We start from the raw sequence: 25112 nt of genomic DNA, 5'->3' as shown, positions 1-25112 counted from the left end.
ATCAAAAACAAGCTCCTGAACTAGCGATCAGACCCCTGTCTCAAAAGAGTCTTGGATGCATTTAAAGATATACTGTATAGGTCAAATTTGCCAAAGAGTCACATTGGGAATTAAAACTATAAAAAAGAAACATGGAAAATCTGTTAGCTTCAAGGGAAAATTGCATTTCAAGTGACAAGTAGGGATATGACATTATCTTGGAATACAATTAAAAATCCATATGGACCGAGCGCCGATGGCCAAGTGTCAGGGAGCCCTGGTTCTAATCCGACCTGTTGCGTATTTCCCGCATGTCATTCCCCACACTCTCGCTCCCTGATTTCTGCCTTTATCCACTGCCGTGTCTCTCCAATAAAAGTAACAAAAGCCCCAAAAAATCCTTTAAACAAAAATCAAAACAGACAATTTAAATCAATTTTACAAAAATATATTTCAATACTAATTTTTTACCAGCAGAGGGCACAATATGCATTGTAATATCAATTAAAAACTAAGCTGAAGGGATTTTCTACATTTTTATTATCATAGCGATCATATAAAATGACTTTCATCTAATGTCTTTATACAATAACTTATTGTATCGTTAGTTGAGTATATTGTTAATCTATACAATGCTTCACCTTAAATTTGATTTGATAAATTAAATGAAAACATTAACAATAATTTGTGTTGTGTTGTTTGTTAAGATGTTTTTATCTGATTCTCTCAATTATCATTTTAAATTTCAAATTATTATGGTCGATTGAACATACGTGTCAAAGGATTAGAGGGTGATATTAACTGGAATGTGTGCAGTTTCCTCCTCTGTGTTAATTAAGAAGCCCTGCCTATCTAGTGTTTATTGTCTGCTGATGAAAAGGTCCAGGACAGAAGTTCCATTAAATACTTTGATTCAATTATATCTTAATGAATTCATGACTCATCATTGATCAAGTTTTTTTTTATTTAACAAAAGGTGTGATTTCGCTTCTCTAGTCACCACAGGTCACACCTACACATTCATACCACATTTACACACTGATGGCAGAGGTTGCTATGTTAAGTTTCCATCAAGGGTTACTAATCCCATTCATATACATTCATATTTTGTGACTCCTATAGTTAAGAATAATTCTTAGAGTCGCACCTCCCTGCATAATATTACCATGTCCTTGAAAAGCTCCTTTTGATCACGCGAAAGTGCATCTTGCACAATTGGATCAAAGATGTCCCACCCAGCATTACACTTTGGTACAGGGAGGCTGCCTCACAAACGATTACACACTGTTTTAAAAGGAAAAGATGAGCTGTTTGTAAAGACCTTTTCTAGATTATTTACCTGCAGAACCTTGAAAAAGTGTTCTTAATGGGTAAGCATTTTCCAGAGTTCTCATAACCATGTATGTGGGGTGCATAACATGTTAAGGCTGCTGATGACTGGTTATCCTACACTTTTATTTACATGTGGTGGGCTGGAAGCTATTTTTATTTTTTATTTTTTCTGAATTCATATGATAAATTTGGGTATTGTGTGTTGTATTGAAATTTTCAATAAAGAGTGTTAAAAAAAAAAGGATCGTATATAAATGGATTCAACTGATAGTTATCTGAGATCTGGGGGGGGGGGGGGGGTTGGCTTTCAAGACTTTGACGTGTTTATCCAGTTTCTGACTGAGTGCACGTACACCATGAATGAAGCAGATTATTTTGTAAAGCCATTATCAGGAATGACTCACACCAAATGAACAACTTGAAAAAGCTGCAGATTTTCAGAAAGTTTTGGCGAGCAGAATGACGGCAAATAATTGGACAAGACATGAAACACACAGAAACGAACCCCACTACAGGAAAACCCCGAAGAGCTTCATTACCACCGCAGACAGGAAGAGATGACCAGTCTGTGAAAATAATTGAACCAAGCAAAAGTCAAACTAGTGGACAAGAAAAAAAGAGAGAGAAAGAGAAAAAAAAACGAAATGCAAAATATGATTGCATTAGCTGCAGGGCTGAATATCAATTGCCTTAGACTATAATTTAATAAGTCACTAATTAAGTTACTGTCCAACTTTTTGGAGCCCGCTTTGTCCGACTGACTCACTGGGGAAATTTTCCGAGCTCTCTCCTCCCCACCTCCTGATGACAGCAGCACAAGCAGAGATAAGAGGAGTACGGGAGTTGGACCAGACTGCCTGTCATTTCCGCGAGCTGCATGCTGCAGGGGGAGGCCACATCAGAAGACGGTTTACTCTGTGTTGGGACACATTGAGCCTAATGAGCCACATCCAGATGGGAACAGATCATTAATACTGAGCTGGTGTTGGGAGTCTCTGGGGATTAGAACTGGTGTGAGATACTATATGGTTGCTGATGGGTGCATGATGAAGTACTACATGTCTACAGACTGGGGGTTCATGTGTTTGTGTTTTCTCCCCTAAAAACATGAATCCAGTGAACTGACAGATGTTATGAGAAATCTGTTGCACAGGAGCATACTGGTACTTTACTGATGTGCAACGTTGTGTCCTAGTTCAGTTTAGTTATTTATAAATCTGTGGATTTTAAAGAATCCAAGTGGAGAGGATTGAGGAAGATGATGAGAAATCTTACATCTGCATTCTTTGGGCACTTACAAACAACAATTGGTAATTGCTATGTTTCCAAATTGATTTGAGTTCAGGGATGATTGTAGTCAGTGGTGCCTAAAGAAGTGGGTATCCCGTAAGTTTTTCCCCCCAAAATGCTTTTTTGAAGTGAGCCGACCAGCAGAGTATAAACAGTGACATGTAATATCCCGTCATGCATATTTAGTCAGTGCAGAGAGTGAAAGGTCATGCCTTCACTATCCTCGGAAAAATATTAAAGTATGCTACTTAATATTGTCAATCGGTCATTTGTTTAAATCAGAGGAGATTTAGGTAGGTAAGTAGGTATATCCTATGGAGACGGAAAAATAAGTTGGTTCTCTGTATATCCTGTACTGCACAACACTGGTTGTAAACAGTTGGTTTGAAATTTGGCCCTTTGATATACCCAATTATGACTTCTTCTGCTTGCCTACTATGTGATGGTTTTCTTCTTCATGCTTTGCCTACTATGTGATGGTTTTCTTCTTAATGCTTTGCCTACAAATCAACAAGTTGGACCTGAATTCATGACATCCATCTAACTTTATGCTTCGCGTTTGCTGTTGTCGCCATGGTAATGTTTGTTGTGCTTCCTGCTTCAGTCAGCTTACCTCCCTATTGGCTATTGTTCCGTTCCACGTGACTATTCACAGAGTTCGTGTTCGACTGTCCTGTGTTCTCCCCACACAATAATCTTTGGATCCATCAGATATTTGGGCCTTTGCTGACTTTGGTCGGAAGGGGGGAATCGGGCCGATTATCTTGTACCTGTAGACTATTGGTGTTGCTGTAAATAGTTCAGGCTACCATTCCTCGAGGATGCAGGTTGTTCATTTTTGTCATTATTAATACCATTATCAAGACTCCTTTACAATCAGAGTCTTTATCTATACAACAATTTGTTTACTATTTTTTAACTAAGGGGACTTGATATAAAGTTTGGGTGGGCTTGCCAAGGCTGCTTTGTTTGGAGAAGGACGAGGATAACTTCCCTCCACAACAACAACAACAACAAAAACAGTAGTAGTAGTAGCAGCAGCTGTTGGCATTTTTTGATTGACAGTCGAAGGTACTGCATTTTTATTTAATTTGTTTCACAACACTGAAGTGCTGTTGGCTGGCAATTCAATTAACTTTGACAACTGATTTATGTTTATGCACCAGTGGTTTGATTTCAAAGAAAGCTTCACAAACACACTCAGACATGCACATACACAAAGCGCTGTTCTGCCATGCCGGCTTCAACGTTACACTTCGCCAGCGCTTTACAACCGCCAATGGTGGATCAGTGTGGGAATGACTTTGCCACACCATTCCACCACTGTGTGTTATGCACTCTGAAAGAGGCGTAAAAGGAGAGTAAATATCCTGCCCTCAAATGGCAATCTGTAAGTGCCAATTGACACATTTCTCTGCAGCTAATTGCCTAGTATAACCAAACTGCAGTTACTTTGTACATTTTGCTGCTTTTGCTAAATTGTTGCCCCAGCAGTGCAAAACAGGACCTTCTGGAAGAAATGTTGAACTAAGGGGATTGAAGCATAATGTGACACATTTTAACACCGATTTTATCTAAAAAATATGCCACATATGTTCTGATTTGTTTTTGTGTAAAAAATCTGGCAAGTCAGACATGTTTGCATTTGTTTAGTATAGTTTCAACTAATTATCACAGGGTATTGTAGTGATTGGGGGTGAGTCGTGATTTAGTGCATCTTTCAACAGAATACTGTACACAATCCTAAGAAAAGGACACTTGCTGAAGGAGCGGTTGGCTTATCTTTTATTCATGTATTTACAGCAGCCTGCAGCAGGTGTGTATAATGGAGGAGCGAGCTGCACAGACAGGAGTTTTATGCTTCCACTATTTTCTGTAGTGGCATCTGATGCCCTCTGAGAGCGGACTGTTTCCTGCAGCACACTCCGACTCCTGTGCACAGTGATGTACAATGCTCCCAAAAATCGACTGATTTCTCATTCTGCCTTCAGGCCATTCATCTATTTTCCATACCAGCTTAACTTGTGGAGAGTTGTATCCCTGCATGCATTAGGTGAGAGGTGGGGTACACCACGAACAAGTCACCAGCTTACTACAGGGCTTTGAAAACTTATTTAAAGAAAAACTAAATCAGCGCAAGAGTGATGAAATTCCACACTGATGCAAAGTAAGTGTACCCTGAGTATTCTTCTAGTAAAACTGTCCCTGCAGTTCAACAACAATGTCTTTTTTTGCTGAATTTTCTGCATTCCAGTGATTTAGCAGGAAAACAAACAAAAGGTAATCTAAAGTGTAAACCCTTACCAACAAATATCGGCACAGGGAAACTTCATTGTAAACTGGCATTAACTGCCAGGAATCATGGAAATTCCTGGGCATTTACAGAGCTGATAATCTGGTTTTTCATGCAGTGAATGGATGTCATTGGTAAGGGTGGACATGCACAGATCAGGTGCCAAATACAAATCGGGACTGTTATCTTGATATGCCAAGACCGGAGGAGCCATGTAAAATTACTCCGCTAACACCCTGTCGAGAAGGGAAGACTTATATAACCGCCTAGCCCTAGGATTTTCTGCCTAAAATTCATTTCTAGAAAAATTTGATTGAAGTATAATCCTTGATTCAGGAGCCTAAATTAGCCCCTGGAGGCTCGCACCCCCGGAGAGGGATTAACTGCAACTCTCCTCACTCGGATGCTAGGTGTGTATGAGGTGTGAAGTAAAAGTCAGTAGAAGTGTGCCGTGGTGTGTCTGCTCATGCTTACCTCCCGAGGTTCATGCGGCATCCGTGAGAGGCTCAGGTCTTTGTGGTGTTAATGACTTCCGTCAGAAAATGGTTTCAAAAACTTTCAGAAAATTCATAGAAAAAACTTCAAAAGATATTAAAAATTCAAATACAAATCAGTAAAATAAAAAATGCAAAAAGTTAAATACAAATTCAAAAGTTTAAACCCGAGCGTGTAGACACTTCAGGTTTTAAAAGATCTCAGAGACTAAAGCCCAATTCACACATATGCCGTGCGCGCCGCGGTCCGTCAGCGGCGCGCACTACGTTGTACTTAGCTGCCGCCCGTCTCGTGCCACAGACCGCAGTGCATCCACAGCCCTAGTGGTTTTATTTAATGCAACGCTGTGCTTGTTGACTACTAAAACTGTGCCTTTTACTGTTTGTCCAATTGATTGGAGTAGTTGTACGTTTATTTGGGCATGGATATCGGGAATTTCCACATCTAACTCACCAAGATGTTGTCTAACAGTGGCTAGGCTAACCGCGTTGACGGAGGAATGACCAACGCTAAAAAGAGAGCCAACAGATGCGGTTGCAGCCAGAAATGCTCCAGTGAACCTTTTTGATCTTTTATTGTGTCCCCCCAGTTCTTCTTGGGAGACAGTGAACTTTTGTAGCTGCTCTAGCATGTGAGTCACGTCTGCCTCCGCTTGGCCGACTATGTCCCTGGTCCAGCTGACTCCAGCACAACTGGTGAGGGGCGTCCGGTAACTGGGATTTTCTTTTTGCATGCCTGAAGGGGATTAAACCTGACAAACACTTTCTGTGTGTGCATGCGACAGTTGGTGATCAGTAGTCTGGGATTGGGTGTTTCCCAATTCCAGACTTAGGTTCCAACAGTACAATCTCTGGAAAGGCCTGGGCACATATCACCCAGATGATCAGAGACTGGCTGGTGGACAGAGGTCTGGTAGTCTGCAATTTGAAACGAGAGGAAAGAAGAAAATAACTGAGTGTTTCACTGAACTATTTGGAGTAGTGAAACCTAACTCTACTTTTCTCTAACACTAGACACTTCGTAGCTTTGTGACCTAACTGGGACATTGGAGTACCCTTCAGTCCCATGAGGGTTTTGTGTGGTTTGAATTGATTGCGGTGTATCCATTTGAAGGTAGGCTCTTTCTGCCCTTTGGTGATCTTGATTTGGTAAACCACAGGAGAAGTTTCTCTGTGATAACGTAGGGGCCGGCCCAATGAGCAAGGAACTAGCGGGCACGTTTCCCCGTATTTTGTTTTTTGTTGACCGTTGGTTGGATCAAAATGTAGGATCACACCTTGTCCCCCACTTGGAGTTCATCCTGAGATGCTTTTTGGTGTTTGTAGGCTTTGCGTCCTTCAACACTTTGATCTAGGTTCTTCTGGGCGAAAGCGAAGGTGGCTTGAAGGTGTTTGTTCAAGTCGGTCATGTACTGGTGTGTGGCGTAGGCCATTGCAATGTTGGCCTCACCTGGCTGACAGAGCAAGTGTAGAGGTAGCGTCATCTGCCTCCAGGTCATCAGCTCAAAAGGGAGAGAGTCCAGTTGACCCATGAGGCGTTGCTCTGACAGCCATCAAGACCAGAGGGAGTTTGACGTTCCAATCTTTGTGGTTTGACGACACATATTTTCTTAGTATACTCACCACGGTTCAGTTAGCCCGTTCCACCCGACCAGACGATTGAGGGCAGTAGCTGCCATAGCTGTTGCATAACCTCGGCAGTGAAGCGTGTGCTTCTGTCAGAGTTGACTCTGCTCGGTAGACCGAACCTCAAGAAGATACGCATGAGTGAGTATGTAAAAAAAATCGTGATAAAATCGTGATCTTGCCATAAAAAAAATGTGATATGATATTTTTTCCATATCGCCCACCTCTATGTCAAAGACTAGCTAAAGCTGCTTAATACCGTATTAGTCTCAAACATACTCATTTAAACTTTATGCTGGGGTTTTCTGGAAGAGAATTGTCCCCTGTTATGTTCCTCCCAGAATACAAAATCTGAATGTCAGCAGTCGCAGGCTGGGGAACTCTCAAAACATTGCACTCTTAACGAAAGTGAACCCAATAAGTGGACCTTAAGTTTTTCAAACAGTGTGTCCCTCCAAAACCAACCACTGACTATCAAAATGATAGACAAGCATCAATCGGAACCAAAACAAAAGAGAAGTGGGAGTTAAAGAACAGAGGGGTAATAAAAGGAGTCATAAAATGGCTGAATGAAATTTATTTTTTTAAAACAGAAACACACACACAACTAAGATTTCATTCAAACAGAAAACACAGAAAGCCAATTGATGGTTTTGACTCTCTGGAGACACACAACCAACTGAGCAGGGAAACTTCAACCTCCCTATAAAACCTCCCAGCCCAGCTGATCGTCATCAGCCATCAGCTGAGGGAGACCATCACAGGTGCAGTCAATAGCTTTTGACGAGAAAGGAAACCTGTTACCTAGTTCATTGGGAATCTATCAGTGTTGCCAGGTCCGCTTGTTATAAGCGACTTTGGGCTTGTTTTTCTGTAAAGTCGCTTGCAAATATCGTCAGTCGCGGGTTGCGGGTTTTTGGGCTTGTTTTCTAAAGTGCAGTTGCTTGTTTGGGTTTGCTTTGCTCCCTGTATGAACCCCTACTGATTCTCTCCCAACTCTCCACAATAAAGTGAAAAACGATCGCGATAGTTTGTCCTTTTCCAGGATCCGTCCACAACCCCGTTTACCCTATGCGTTTACCCCGTGGTAGGTTAGGTCACCTGTTGGGCTTCATTTCATTTTTATGAGGAGCCAGGTCGCTTGTTTTGGGCTTGTTTCCATAGAGCTGCTTGCTTGTTTCTCTCGCGAGATCTGGCAACACTGGAATCTATCCATTAATCACCACCATTATGCTGGTTAAAATGTTTATATTATTTAAAGCTCAATCAAGAACAAATCTGAATCCAAGTTCAAAATAAATTGCAATGTCACTTTTTTGTGGAAAAAAAAAAATACAAATTCTAATAAAGTAGCATAACGATATTCAAAATTGAGATAAATAATTGTTTCTAGTAAAAAAAACAGGATTAAATAGGACCCTATAGAGACTCTTCTTGTTTGATATAGAGAACAGTCTGCATTGGTTACTTTTTTTCAAATTATGTATTTACTGAGGGGAACCTATGGATTTAATTGTGTCTTATATTTGTTGGACTTAAAAAAAAAAAAAGACTAACACTGTTTGTTGTTGTTAAGTTAGTTATTCCAATGCCATGTTACTGTCACTGCAGTTTTGAGTCATTTTTCCGACTGTCCAAAATAGAAAATGATTCCTTTAGAATAAAATTATTGATATCTTTCGTAGGTTACTTTAGTTTCTGACCTGCATTGTGAGTAGGCTTTAACCAGCCTCCTCAAACATTGCTTTAGTCAAAGGGCAGGGTTGAAATTGAAAAAAAAAAAAAAAAAAAAAAAAAAAAACTGGTTTACCAATGAAATCTACTTTTTTCTTTACAAAAGAAGCCTTGTTCAATTGTTCAAGAAGAGTTCTCATGAATGTCTGGAAGCTTGACCTGTGGAACTCAAGTCATGGTCGTGAAAATTGAAGTATTTTCTCAAGGATTTAATAGGATTAAAACAGAACCAATTTGAAGGATCTGCTACTTCCTCATTAAGAACTGAACCTGCTGACACAGAGCTGGATCCAATTGCAGTTAAAAGCATTTTAAAGATTCCAGATTATATCATTTTCACCTTAATGTTCAACACTGCAGGTCTGCCAATGGGGATTGCTCTCCAGTTCTGGGAAAAGAGATCCTATGTTATAGGTTGCAATCACTTACGTAGAGGCTTGACGTTGTCTTTGGAAATTTGAAGTTTCATATTGAGGGAACTACTATGATTTGCAGAACAAGTTGTTTAGAGCCCTCTGCAGACTTATCCTGAGATTACTCCAATATACGTTGAACTTCATGAGCTCAAACTTTTCCCACATTTTGTACGGGCATCCAGCAGTGTAACACTATGTCAGATTTAAAGTGGGGAACAGTATAATCAACTTTAATCATTTTCTTTCGTAGCAAGTGAAGTAGATAAAGTTGCTTGTTAATATATAGTGTTCGTTCCATCCCAGGCAGAGTTGACAGAACGGTCCACAAACAAACAGCGTTGCTTCTGTTAGAGTAGCTATTCTACCCTTGATTTGTCATTTATCAAGTATTTGTCCTTCCTCCTTGTTTCATAAAAAAAAAAATCACTGGACTCATTCATGAAAAGTTTTTTTTTTCATGAGTTCCAGTTTAACCGCCAACAAACTTAGAGGACACTTTTGTGCCCTTGAAATGGAACAAATTGACACAAATGTGCAAATCTAGCTTAAAGCAGGTTTTCAAATTGAAGTTTTCATGTTAAAAAGAAAAGAAAAGAAAAACCACAGCAGAATGATCCAACTCTCTGGCTCAAATTTCAGCGATGGCAGTCCTTCCAATCACAGTGGGGATGCAAAACAAATCACATCCATTGGCAGTTGTCCTTGAATCCCAGTTTGGAAACATTGTTGGTGCCCAGTCCTGCGTGTAAACACCATAATCTGTGGAAGCAAACAGTCTGCTGCTTAACATGCGCAGCACCGTTTCCTGATCTGGCAACCACACATGGACAATGTGAATGACCTCTGATCATATAAAACCGGCTGCCTCTGTAAGACAACGCCTTGAGACGACGTGTTATCACCTGGACCCTCGCCATCTAACAAGACCTTTTAATAGAGATTGGTTTATCTATTTATGAGGATTTATTGGAAGGGAAGATATTTCCGTCAGTCTTGATAACAAGCCTTAAGGGAGGTGCAGAGGTGCTACTGTGTGTGTGTGTGTGTGTGTGTGTGTGTGAGTGTGTGTGTGTATAAGTGAGTTTCTGTCACCCCAAGACTTAAATGTATGTGAGGGACTGTTTGCTTGAACGTGAAAAGCATCTTTTAGATGCAGTTTTCAAGGACACACTCACAAAAGGCTTGGCAAGTGGACTCCCAAACACCCATACAAATGAGAGCTGCACTCACACATTTGTTAAACTCTTCATTTGATACCTCCCAGTTCTGCATTTATTTCATAACCCAATATGACCTTAAACCCATAACCCTTTATTGAAATGATACACTTGAAAAAGACCACATTTTGCTGTAGTTCCAAGTTGAAAGGGTCAGTTTACACTGTGGCAATCCAGTCTCATTTGTGTTAATTCTGTTTCAGCCTTTTTTTGTAAAACAAGTTCCTGTTCAGTTTGGCAATTACGCTCAATCCACACCTTGGATAAGTTGATTCACGAGCCAATGGGCTCCCTGGTGGTGAAGTGTCAGTTAGGAATGAGTGTGCTCTATGTGCTGGCTCTTGGGAGCTGGCTTTTTTTTGTATTTTTGTGTTATTAATATTCAACAGACCATCCATTTGTCCATCCATCCATCAATCTGCCCATCCATTCATCCATACATCCACCCCCCCTTTCATCCATCAATCCATCCAAAAAATATTTTTATTCAATTTAATTGGCATTTTAAGATTTGAACAGCTGAAAAAATGTAATCACAGCAAACAACTCCAATAAACTACTTTGTGTATTATTTATGATCTAATTTGTCTAGATTTTCACATCCACATCTCTGAAATTTTGCCTGAAGGCGCAATAACAACTACAAAGAAATACATTCTGTTTTTTAGCTTAATTAATTTGGTCCCTAAAAAAAAAAGACCAAAATAAATTGCCTCTGGGTTCCTGTAATCTGTAATCCATCTTTAATTAATCACCAAAAAACAAATTAAGAAGATTTTTTGGGCCTTTGGACTTGGACAACTTGCTGAAAATAAGTAAAATCTAGCAGCAGATTCTACTACATCTGTAATCTCATAAAACACATGAAGAGCAGTTGTTCCAAGGACTCCTGTTCAAAGTGAAACAGTTCTACTTTTGACTAAAGTGACTATACTACACTAAAGTGTGTCGAAGAATAATAGGCAGGAATTCTTCCACATATTTGGCTTTTGTGTTTCATGGTGCTTACGGCATCGATTGCAACGGAGAGAGAGTAACACAAAAAACATCTCACGCACACACAGCGCATACAGTGTTTCAAAGCAGGGGAATAATGTGTTTTTACGCAGAAAACTGATAATCAGCATTTACACCTCCCAGGCGGAGCTATGCTGAAAATGATCTGTTGGGCAATGTGATGTCTTTTTAATTGCGCCTGAGAGAAAACCGATGAAACCCACGCCCCTATACCAGACAATAAAACAGTCTATTATATTCCTTATCAAAGTGTTTAATACAGTCAGCAGTGTGCAGACCTCCTGAGTTACAGTTGCAGAAGTGAATGTTTTTGTAATCTTTCTTTTAATTCTGCTTTTTGCCTCGACACCTTCTGCATCAGCACACTGCTGCATGCACCCAAGGACAGCAGCAAAACCTCAAATGTTCAAGCTTTTATTACCTTCGGGGCTGAAATGAAAAGCAATTTAATGGATGTATTTCCAAAATCAAAGTCATGTTTTTAAAATGAAAGTAATTTCAAATGTTAGAATAAAAACGAAAAGCTTAAATACCTTCACTGCAGAAAGGGCCACACTATGAATTTGAATTAAAGGTTTAACCAATCAAGTCCCAAGGCAAATTTACTTTTAGCAAACTTAAACTGAAGTTGTTAAATTAAACAAATTTAAAGCAAAGACAATGCATCTGAATTCACTTAAGCAAATGTAAATTGGTATATTTAGTCAGAAATTACCATCGTCCAGCCACTATGCTTATCCCTGTGCAGATCCTGTCAAAGAGGAGATATCTGTGATCATTCTAATTGTTGTCACAAACAGCCTCCTAACAACTGCATGGACTGTCTAAGAGTCCAGGAGGTCTGAGTAGAAAAGCATTATAAGAAAAGTAAGAGTTTGGGTCACAGGTGACAACAAAATTAGAGCTAATTATTAGAGTGTGAGTAGTGATTGCAGGTAGAGCAGAAAACAAGTCATCAAAAGAACCATCGCATTAAAGTATTTCAAAAAAAGATCATTCCAATATTCCAGCAGAAACACTATTTTATTTTGGCGGTACTTGACTAAATCAACATAAAAGAATAGCAGAAAGGGCACATTTTTGGTAAAGCCTCATTTCCACTATGTCGAGATATAGAAGTAACACTTAAACACACTATACGGCAACAGCAGGCTGCCAACTGGGTGTAACTCTCTCTACCAGCAGGAACCTCAATCAGTATTTGTCATCCAAATAGATAAACTAAGAACAAGGCCAGCCGGTTATTATGATAAACATGTTTCATAATCATTACACATCACATTCCCTCACTACTCCACAGTTTTGCAATCAGCTTGTTCTATTCATGTCTGATAAAGTTTGCACATGTGACTGACAGGTTTCGTGTTTATTTCAAACTCCAGCTTCTTTTCCCATACGCTGATTCACATACAGTATAAATAACTTGTTTAGCTGTCACAATGCACTGTAAAGACATGGATGTAGATTCAGTGAGGTCACCCATTTGGTGTTATGAAGCCCAATTATTATTTTTTAACCAGGCTGGAAACCTATTTATTTCTGCTGTAGAAATTGGTGTTTTAAAATGGAATCTTGTAAGGATGCCATGTCTTTGGCAGCCAGTCTCAGGTGGACACTCGAGGAACTGCAGCCTTTTGTACTTCTGCATTGGCTACATTTTTCAACACTGGGTGAGGCTGCATGGCTGTCACCAATGGGCCCCAACACAAAAGTATTGATGCCAGTTGGCTGAAAGACCACCAAGAATGGAAGATTAGTGCCAACTGTCCCAAATAAACCACCAAAAACAGAAAACTGTGGCAACAACACTGATTGATAATCCAGTTGACCGCTGGATTATGGACACATGGACAAACAGCCTGGTGTGCCAGAGCCTGAAATTCAGATCTTGCTGCACTGATGTCATAGTGTACTTTAGTGTGTTAGCAAACCATAACATCACTGTTGGCATGGCAATCCACTGATAAGATATCTACTGTCATGTTCAGATACTTAAATGGAAAACAGTCAATGGACTGCAGTCATGTAGCACTTTTATAGTCTTCAGACAACCCTTTTTAGACTGTATGTCACATTCACCCTTTCACATATTGATAGCAGAGGCTGCTATGGAAAGTGCTAGACTTCGCCAGTACCAATATCAGCAGTAACTCGGGGTTCAGTCTCCCAACTGCCCCAAGGACTAATCCACTCTACCAAATGGCCACAGCCGGCGCATTTAAAAAAACACAACTCCTAATTTTATTGAGGTTCTTAATCGAACACTGGCACATTCACTGCACTACTCTGCAATCAATGCAGAATTGATATAATATCTAATAGGCAACTTAACACCTTCTTCTAGCTTGGACAGGCAATCTTCAAATGCTTCTCAATTCATACACCCCCCACCCCCCCGCCACGTTAGAACACATTTCAATCTGTCGCCAATGTTTCTTCGAGATCCATAGACGCATAAGCTAACAAATACTGATGGCATCCTTATACCTTTTGAAGGGCAGAGCAAACACTTGCACAGCAAACCCTTCTCTCTGCGTTTGCTCTGTGAATTATGTAAGCGCACACCCTGCAAAGTGCAACATGTGCAAATTCAAATCAGTGCCTCTGACTTGCTTTAACTGGCATCGTAAATTGGCTGCAATCTTCATTTACACGCTCTAATTGATATAATTGGCAATTAATTATCCTTACATGCATTTAAGGATGCCCTAACAAGTTAAATAGGAGTAGTGTAAGCATGCTCAAAACACCCAGATGAACAGAAATAATGATCATTTGTTGTATTCTGTTTCTCTATAGGTGTCTGTTTATGTGGTCCATTGTATGAACATTATTCTTTATTCATGGGGATATCAGGATTATTCCCATTAAACAGCATTGACAACCACTGTAGCTCTCTTCACAACAACAGACACAGGGTGGTTCTTTGAAACGGGCGTTTATTGCTGGAGCAATCTTGTGAAGCATCTTCGTCTTTGTATCACATACCAACCATGCCGACCACGCCGTGAGAACTCGTTGCACCGCTTGTCATGAAAAGAGGTTTTTGACTCCTTAAAAGTCCTTGTAAAGTGTCTTTCACAGTCTGCTTAAACTTCAGACATCAGTGGTAACAGTCTTCATGCATGTTTACATAAATTTGTGGGAGGTAACGTGTGCTCACCATACATCCCTTAATTCCGTTGTAGCGGAACCAAAAACAAGGAACTTTAGTTCCACATAGAAACATAAAGATTTTAACCTTTTAGCTTAACATCCATTAATTATTATTTATTTATTCATCGAATACATGAAATTATGACAATATGAAATCATTTATGACTCATGAACTTAAAGTTTTATGTAACAGCACTTACAACCACTATAACCAATGTCCTAATATAATACAAATAATTCCCTTTTGAAGAGCAGTAAACAATCTCATCAGGAAGCTGCTCTGAGGTCTCGATTGCGGTGAGAGGATACTATGCATAGAAAATGTTTTTCAAGTATCTTGCTCCACACATGCAGAGCTCTCCCTCTTAAGTATCAACTCATCATAAAAAGCCTCATATTACCTGTAACCAAGCAACCACATGTAACAATGCTTTCCAGTGCTGCTAGACAAAACAACCGTCGTGTCTGGTTTTCCTTCTTGGCTTAAATTAACCTTTTCAAAATGGGGGGACATTTCACAGTCAGATATCTAAATGATACTGCAGTTAGTTGAAGATAATGAGTAATTAAATATATTGCATGGCACAACAGAGAGACTTAAAGGAAAAGGACACAGGTGATGAATAGTTTATCAGAGAGAGCTCTGGACAATTAATTGATTGAACTGGTAATTGATTTATAGTGATTATTATGTTTGCAGAATACCCTCAATAATGGCAGATCAATAAACTCCAGGTTGTCTTAATTCTGTTACTGGTATCGGTGTGATATTAAAAAGAACTTATCTTAACTAGCTTTCAAAAGTAATTTGAAAAAGTAGTTTTACAGAAAGTGGCTTTAATGGAACCAGGCCACTGCAAGAAATCTAATATCATGACCCACCTTTTACTCAACATGCTCCCGGCCTAAAACATCCTACCCCGCAAAAGTTAAATGTGAGTCCCCATATGGCTTGTTTACTCCTCTGTAACTTTAAGACTTCACTATTTAAAGGAGAATTATAATGCTCATGGAATAAAGGGATGACCTTTTCGCCACACCTCTTGCTCACAGGCGCACCTAGTGCCCAGTGGTATAACATGTTTTTATACCAAACATCATGTCAAATAGTGTTATTCTAGGAGTTATACAGTTTAGTATACTTTAAATGAATAATTAGGCACAATGTTATTTGAAAACTGTAAATGTAAAATACATACACATGTATCAATCATTGGTCATAATTATTACATTTGGTTGATTTAAAGGTGTGATATGTAGAATATGAGTTGTCTGCCTAAACTATATCTGAAACACTGAAAAAAGTTTTTTAGGTAGTACCCCCATCACCCCTATACTACCAGTACGCACATAATTAAATACAGCTGAAACGGTCATATATATATTTTTTTTTATTCCTGACAGCACCATTTTTTTTTAAAAGACTATTTCTTGATTTGAGTATAAGATACTTTTTTGTGTTTCTGCTTTTAAATTTGTTTTGGTGGCATAAACAAACAAACAAACAAACAAACAAACAAACATAAAATCTAAAGTCAAATTTACACAAGCAAAAGTCACATGTTTCATCTCAGGCCTTGAAGTGATAAAAAAGATTTGAAATGTTTCAAGCACGTAGACTTTGGGTACCCGTTTCTTAACAGCCTCCAGCTCTGTAGGCTCCATAATCCAACGTGCGTGAAAGCTTTGGATCATCAATTTCCCCTCACTTTAGCTTCCAAATGCGTTGATAAATAATTTATCCACGAGAAGATGATGAATAATATAAGAGTCCAAATATTATAACATTTATTACAGTGTCCTGTAGACATTCGGTGGTGCAGGGGTGGAGACATTAGCCATGCTCTGTGGCCTTTTCTCATCTTCCCGGCTGCATTTCATACATACACAGTTGCTTGTCTTCTGTATCAGTTCACCTCCAGGCAAAAGCTCTGCATTTCTCAGTCATTTTTTCCTGCAAAGTCAGTCCTTCCAATCCCATCATGATGGTGTCTGTCCTCCAGCAGCCACTGCACACAATAAACAGCCCAACCCCCCGTAACACTTTCCAATTAAATCTCTTCCATTTATCGACTTGGAGATGCCACCTTTAAGTGAATTATGGTGGAAAATGGAGACGGATAAGAGGGGAGGGTTATGGAGAGGAGGCTCCTGTGTGCCATGTGTGAACTTAAACACAATGTATCCTCTCAGCACTGAAAGGAGCAGAAATGATAGATGGATAGAGGGAGAAACAATGGAGGAGATAGGTAGAAAGAGAGGAGAAAGGGAGGGAGAGTGATGCATGACCCCCAATTTCTCAAGGCTTTGTAATAAAAGGCTGCTGTGTGGTGTTCTCGGTCTCTGTCACATTAAAAGTAAATAAGACTAATAGCATGATGCCGAAAACTCCACAGGGCTGGACTGCCCTAAAGTGAAATGTGTGTATGTGTTGCAGGGGAGTGTATATCTCGCCTGTCACAAACACTGCCTGCTTATGTTGCTGTGCAATTCCTCCCACCCAAACAGCACCAGCCTCATTACAGATTCATGTGCTGGCAGGATTATGAACCACTCGAACGTCCTCCCAAGGATGGCCACTAAAGTCTGGGACATTGAGGATTTTAGGGGAAATGAGCAAACTGTGACGCAGTTCCATCAGATTGGCCTGTTGATGGTGGAACTTTTTTTGTGCCTAATTTATTTAAAGTCTTCAACTTAGGATAAGGACCCCCTACTCAGTCTTTTTTAAAGTTTGACTGTTGACTTTGATAGAGAAATTTGATTTTTTTTAGCAACTATTGTTTTCTTTGATTGCAGTTTATAATACTGCATATTGGTTATTATTTTTGTTTATTATCCTTTTTTCAACAAAAGTTGTGTTATCAGGCAAGTGAGAAATATTTCTTCCAGTAGCAGAGAGTAGTAATTGTGAGAATCCCCAGACTTGAATATTTTACCTAAACTGTGTAGCAGAGAGATTGTCCAGTTAATCAGCAGTTAGTGCTGAGAGTCAGCATGACACCAAGCTGGCATCACCTTTTTTAACAAAGAGACATTGATGATTTCCACTGGGCTTTTTTACATTGTGACGGCTTAGTGGGAAAGACTTTAAAAATATTTTTTGTTTTATTTGTTGGGTGCCAGCCAGGGCTGTCCCTGGCGAAAGTCATTTTGTTTGATTTTTTTGTCAACAAGTCACCACACTTAATGAAAAACCTTCTGCATTGGCTACATTTTTCAACACTGGATGAGGCTGCATGGCTGTCACCAATGGGCCCCAACACAAAAGTATTGATGCCAGTTGGCTGAAAGACCACCAAGAATGGAAGACTAGTGCCAACCGTCCCAAATAAGCCACCAAAAACAGAAAACTGTGGCAACAACACAGTTGTTAAACTCAACAACCTTATAATAATAATAATAATAATAATAATAATAATAATAATAATAATAATACATTAATTGAATAATTAATTAAAGATTTCTGTGTCATAATAATAATAATAACAATTATTATTATGACACAGAAATCTTCCACAAATGTTTGTTTGAATAAATTGTTCTTGTATTAATGTCCAACATAAAACACAACAACCACCAAAATATATCACGAGCAATTTTGAATGACGAAAAAATTGAGTCTATTTTCTTCCAAGGCAGGAAAATAAAAAAAAACCTTCTTCAGGTTTTTATCTTTCTTTTTATCTATTCTGAAATTTTCTGTTCAAAACAAATTGCAGTCTTAGAGGGTGAAAAAGAAAAAAAACAGTCGAGAGTTTTAAAAAAATGACTGGACTGTTATATATACATATCACAGTCAAAGTCTTTCAAGTCACGTCATGGAGCAGCAGCCAGTGGGATTTGGACCGACACGCTGTCACCGTTTTTTCCTCCTGAGTGAAATGCTGGCAAGCGGGCGTCAAACATCCCAGCTCTTTGAACCGGCTCGTTCGTGAACGACACTAAGTTGCACCACAAACTGCTGTAACAACTATCTTTTTTGGTACGATGTACAGAGGCAGAGAAGGATTGGAAACAACTGGAATGTGCACTGTGTACTCATATGGATCAGCATAGTCAAAATTGAATGCATTGGCCTATGCTACAATGTGTTTTTTTTAAAGTTTTCAAAACTTGAACTGTTAACAGCTGCACTTACTTTGCTTCCTTGAGAGATTCCATTTGGGCAAGATTAATCAAAACGTGACCCTCATGTGGTGCTTAGGGTGATCATAAGGGAGCCAAGGCTAAATCATCAGCCAAAATGGACCCTCCACACGTAACCAACCTAAACCATTGCTGTGTGTCTGTGTATGTGTGTGTCAGATAAGTGTTCTTCATGCATGGGCAGTGCTTTCTTTATTTTAACTTGTACTATTCAAGGCTGCACGCCACAAAAGTGATATGTTGTAGGCCTACATGTGGTTTCAGGTGCTATAATGGTTGTGATTCATTGGGCACAACCCCCCAAAATAATGCCAACCACCCATTCACATTAATCCTGATGCTGGGCCAGTGACTGGGGGATTCACGTGTAGCTCACAATAGTTGGCATCCCTCTTTCCCCATTGAAATCCTTTGTCATTGCTACATGATAGACACGAATACAATTCATATAAGCCTTTTTGTATCCTCCTACACCTTTCCTTTAACCCAGTTGCCTTAACTCAACTAAACCTTCATTATGAGAAAAATAATCAGTCAAATCGTACAAGTTGCTTTTTTCTAATAAAGCTAGGAGAACTTGTTGATATAGATATCTACACATTCCCATTCTGACATTGTTAATTCTCAGTTGGACCAATTTCAGGGCTCATTTAATCAAAGCAACATTATTTAGTTATTCATATTGACAGCTCTGGGATTTCTCTTTGGCTGCTCTTATGGTTGTGCTGCTTTTAACCTGGGTCTTTCCTTTGGGCTTCACTTTCTGATTGAGGCCGGGCTGAGTGGCAGTGTAATCACACTGCTCCATGTGAAAATGCTGTGGCTAATTGGACTCCTGGGACTCAAGCAAGTGGTCGGAATTTGGAAGGTGGGTTAGAATGAGTTGTTAGAGTTTAGATTTTTTTTCTTTGAGTCTTTCCTTTTCCCCGTCAGTGACAGTTGAGTTCTTTGTAAGTGAGCTGAATCTTCTAGTTTTTTTTTCTTTTTTTTAATTAAGGGGTTTAACATTGGCATTTAGCTGAAATGTGTTTAATGATTTGTATTTGCCTTCCTTTTACTGACTCTGGGCCTGATTCACAAAAGGACTGTGCCCTATATACCGGCAAAAAGATGTAATCTAATACACAAAAGGGAAAACACAGGGTTAAATGCACCCCTAAATTTGCTACAGAGCAAATAGCATGCTAGCAACCCCATGCAGTTAAAGTGAACATTTAAGCGTCTGCTGAGAGTTGGTGGTAACTGCGCCACAGTTTTTAAAAGGGATGTCACACATAAACTTTCCAGTTGTCAGGCAACAATTCCACTTCGGCATCACTTAAAAATAATTGCCTGCAATTACATCTGAATATATGACTTTGAAATCATTATTATAATCAGGGCATATAATGGCTTCTGTTCTAATCTTTCTATTCTATTAAATCAGACGGGGGCTGTCAGAGGCTGACATTGGCCCATTCACACACACTTATAGTCCACGTTTGAGACGGTCTGGGCCGTTTTTCATCCAGAGAAGTTGCTCTCGCTGATCTGTCCAGGCAGGAACCTTTGATGTTACTGAAAACTGTCTCATGTAAAGCCTCATCTACATGTGGACAGAATTGAGCTCCGTCACTAAGAGAGCATCCAGCGCAGCTCTAAGGAGGTCTGTGCAGATAAGAGGGGAGATGCTGGCAGCTCAACCCCACAATCAGATGCTGAATAGGAGCAAATATAATTGGTGCCATATGCCTTTTGAATTGCACCTTGAGTCGGAGCAGCGGGTGCAATTAATGTGCAGTACTTGTAGCCAGAAGCAGCTGCAATCCATTCTTAGTGTATTCACCCTCCAGTGTCTTAAGAAGATGATCCCATAAAGTTACACTTCTTTTTGTACTTTTACTGCATTTCCCATTTGAAAGTGACGTCAAACTGCAGACCTTCCCCCCGGATTCCCATAAAGATTTTAATTTTAAACCCTAACAGCGAATAAAGTATTTCTGAACCTAACCAAATGGTGCCTCTTTTTCTAAACTGTTACAGAGAGCAGTAACATGTGGATGCAGAGAAGATTTATAGTATGAAGTTCTTGTAAACACTAAATGTTAATGTTAACTTATCTGTGTGAGATGTTAAGGGGTTGTGTTTGGTGGTGTAGGTTTGAATAATCGAAAGTACTGGACCCTATTGTAGACAACAAAATAGTATTTAGTTGAACAAGGAGGCTTCATTTTTAAAAGTCCAACATCCAAATCCAAAAGGAGAAACGAGGGCACTACCAGAGGGAAGGTACACAAAAACTCAATACAAAGGAGCTAATCAAAACCAGGTGTGAGAACAATGAAGGCAATCCGAATGGAGGGAAACACACAATGGCAGGAAATACAACTAGACATCAAACACTGGGGCTGTGTCTAAAACCACATACATACTGCCTACTACATACTAAATATATAAAAAAAAACTAACCTGACTGTTAGTATGCCGTTATCAACATACTAAAATACAGGTCACGCTACATACTTCTGGTCCGAGCTCCGTTTGAGAAGCTAGCATCAAGCATAGAATTTTTTGTTTGTTTGCCGTTAGTTGTCTGGCCTGCATTGTCGGGCGGTTTAGTATGACCAGTATGCTCCCGTTTTATACTTATCTAGTATACATCCTGGTAGTTCAAAATTGCATACAATGATTTCGGATTATACTGTACTCAATGTGACATCAATGTATAGTATGGAAGTATGCGGTTCTGGACACAGCCTGGGACATGGAAATAAAACAGGAAATACTTGAGACTAAATGCAGGAATAGGGAAACGCAAGGAATACAAGAATGTTTTTTTTATTGCCAAGTAGGTTTACACATACAAAGAATTTGACTTGGGGTTTTGGCTCCAAACAATTAACAGAGAAATAGAGTGATACCCGTAAGAAGCTATAATGATAGTGCTGGCAAGGAACTTAAGCAGAATAAGATAATATGAAAACAATATAAAAATATATAATAGAGTATAAAGCTCTCAAGGAAACAATGAAATAAAATACAAAACAACTCATGACAAATGGTTGTTATTTCACACCTGACAATGAGAACACATGCTTCACAAACTCTGAACTTTGACCTCAGTCTAAGTTTCATTCTGCTTTTGACTCTTGTTTCATACTAATGGTCAACTAAACATTTCCCTTGGCACTTATCTGGTGTGAATATATCTGTGCTCACACATACGTCCGGCAGATCCAGTGTGTAATGTGTGTGTCTGTGGAAAGTTGGCACTAACAAGTTCCCATCTGAGCAGTATGTTTTATTTAACAAACAGTCGACCACAGTACCGTTGACACCTGCAGCCATAAACAACCATGGAACAAAAGTGCAAGCCTCATCCAGAGTTGCATTAGATGTGACTGGTAGCATACAGATGTAAGGCAGAGAACTAATTGAAAGCATCCGTTCTACCAGCAGCTCACCTCTACCTGCATGGATTACAGTTAAACCCATTACACCGAAGGTCCCTGTACAAATGGACCATATAAGAGAAAAATAGAATATTATTTTGGTGCAGCTGCACTGGCCATCTGGAGTAGTAGCAGAGTCTTCCCTGGGGACAGGTCGAGCTGTAAGCAGTGAGACCAGAGACATCGATACTAAAAACAGGCTTCTTTTCTCCAGCAGCAGCAGTACAGCTTTATCGCTACTATTGGAGAAGAGTGAACAGGTGAGAGTGAGTTCAACATTTAGGACAAACACACAGAACAGCACAGAGAAGCATCTTCACAATTATTAAATAAAATGTTCATTCTAATTTACAAACAGTACTTATTAGCATGTCAACATTAAATGTTAAAGATCGTATGAGACTGTAAACATTGTATGAACACAGAAGAGTATTTCAATGTAGCCTTAGAGTAGGGCAACACTGTGAGCTCATATTTCATTTGCTCTTTTAGATATGCCTGAGCCCCCTCTGGATAAGATAGATTTCTATTTGACCAGGGTCATGTCAGGTAAGGTCATGGCAATTACAGACATTATTTATATAGTGCAGGCTTGATATGATAACTGATAGACTGATAGTCCATTAGAATATTTATTTTTTATTTGAAAGTGCAAAAACAAGACTACAGAAGCAGTGACATAGACATACCAAAAAAATTTACCGGACAATCTTCGTCCCAACCATCACCTGTGGCTATGAGCTATGGGGAGAGACCGAAAGAATAAGATAGCAGATACAAGCGGCTGAAATAAGTTTCCTCCGGATGGTGGCTGGGCTCAGCCTTAGCGATAGGGTGAGCAGCTCAGACATTAGGGAGGAGCTCGGAGTAGAGCTGCTGCTCATTCGGATCGAAAGGAGCCAGCTGAGGTGGTTTGGGCAAGTGATCACCCTTTAAACCGAGAGCTGGCACCAGTACCTCCTGTACAGGGGTAACTCGGGATCTAACATGAGACACCACTCTGTTCAGTGCTACTAGTGTTAACCCCTTAAAGTCATTGGTGTGCATTGCCAGAGAATTGACTAATGATATGTGAATTATTTTAATGCTGTCATGTTATAAGCTCTGTTCCTGGTGGCAGGAACATAGAAGATGGTAAGTAGCCAGGATAGCCAGAGGTTGAAGTGCAGTGTGCAAATGCTACCTGTTGCTAATAAATCCACTTTATTTGTTGCCCATTTACAAAGCAATGGCGCTCTTCAAACACAATATATATTTATTCCAGTTAACTGTAACGTGAGATTTGCTGTATTTGATTTGTGTAACAATAGCATGACCTACTTTAAGGACAATCATTCAGCTGCTAAGCATTAGAGCTCCTTCAACAAGGCAGGTAGGAACAATGATATCATCTCCATCTACATGTATGACCCCTTTAAGGGCTTGTCATCTTAGTGTGCAATGTAGGCTTTGCAATGCTGTTGCTTATCTGTGTTCTATGGGATTGCAGGTGTCTGTGCCTTTGGTATAGCTCAAACAGTGTGAGAACTGCAGCAATTAGCAGTGCATCAGTAGTTGTTGTTCCTGCACCTCTGAAAGTCTCTGATGTTGTTTGAGTTTTGGTGGATTCTTACAGACTGACTCATGTTACTTACGTAATCACAAAAGTGTTAGAAGTTTTTCTGAGCAGTGAAAACACATTTTATTCTGCAGTATACAGAGAGGTTTCTGTTGTTTTGCCAACTCTCTTTGACATAAATGGTGATGGTACAATAAAGACCATTCAATATGATGAAATACAATTCAATAGCACCAGTAACTACGGCATCAACAATAATCATGCAGATTAAATAACAGCTTAATTGTAGAATTCATAAAAAGAGGATTAATTCAAGTACTGTTGTGTTTGATTGCACAAGTTTAAGCTACTGTATAGTGGGATCATAAAAAACTTGACAATTCCGTATCTTTTCTACACATCAAGCTCTCCTGCCAGTGGCAGATGGTGCAATATTCTCCAGGTGTGGAGCAATGTTAATTGCAGCTATTTTAGCTGTAGTCTTTAAATGAAAACATTTATTAATTTGAGTAAAGTTTTAGTTATTTTTACCCTTGCAAGTTCAGTCTGGTTTTAGTTAACGATAACTAAAAAAGTCCAGTTTAAGTCTATAAAACTGGACTTAAATGGACATAGCTCATGACCATAGGTAAAGAGAGAGCTGAGCCTGAAGGCAAAGCTCTCGATTTTCAGGTCAATCTTAGTTCCAATCCTTACCTATGGTCACGAGCTTTGGCTAGTGACCGAAAGGATAGATTGCAGATAAAAGTTTCTGAAATGAGTTTCCTTCAAAGGGTGGCTGGGCTCAGCCTTAGACATAAGAAGAATGCAGATTAAGAATGCAGACTTAAGAATGCATTCCTTGCTTCCGCCCTTGGCAAGAAACTCTGTCTGTCTGTGAATGGCTCAGTTAGTCAGGGCGCATGTGGGTTGTGGAGCGAGTGAGGAGAGGGAGAACGGAAGCGAGTGTGTGTGTTCGGTGGTTGTGAGCGAGAGTGGCGTTGTTGATGCCGAGACCAGGAGCAGTGTCAGAGCAGAAAACCGAGTCAGTAGCCTATCTGAAGTGTATGTACAGTCTGAGCTCTGTGTGTGTAGCAATAAACGGCCCGACTCCTCAAGAAACAAGCCGGACTCTCCTCTTACTATTTGCTCCTGCTCAGTAAAAGTGACAGGGATTAGCCCCGAAGTTTAGTGCTACAACTTCTACCCTGGAGCAGACCAATAAGTCTCCCCTGTGAGCTCTGACCACGGTCGGAACACACTTAACTAATACTCACAGACTCATATTTCATGAACTATGTGGAAACTGCTTTATACATCGTATGCATGTATCCACAATCTGATCCAGTGACACTCCATGACTTTACATCTCAATTCGTAGGACCTCTGTTGCCAACTTTTGGGTGATGGTGAGTAATGCGTTCGTATGGGTGCAATTTTG

Source organism: Labrus mixtus, chromosome 19 (genome assembly GCF_963584025.1).
Source record: "Labrus mixtus chromosome 19, fLabMix1.1, whole genome shotgun sequence".
Lineage (NCBI taxonomy): Eukaryota > Metazoa > Chordata > Actinopteri > Labriformes > Labridae > Labrus > Labrus mixtus.
Note: the sequence above shows the minus strand (reverse complement) of the source record.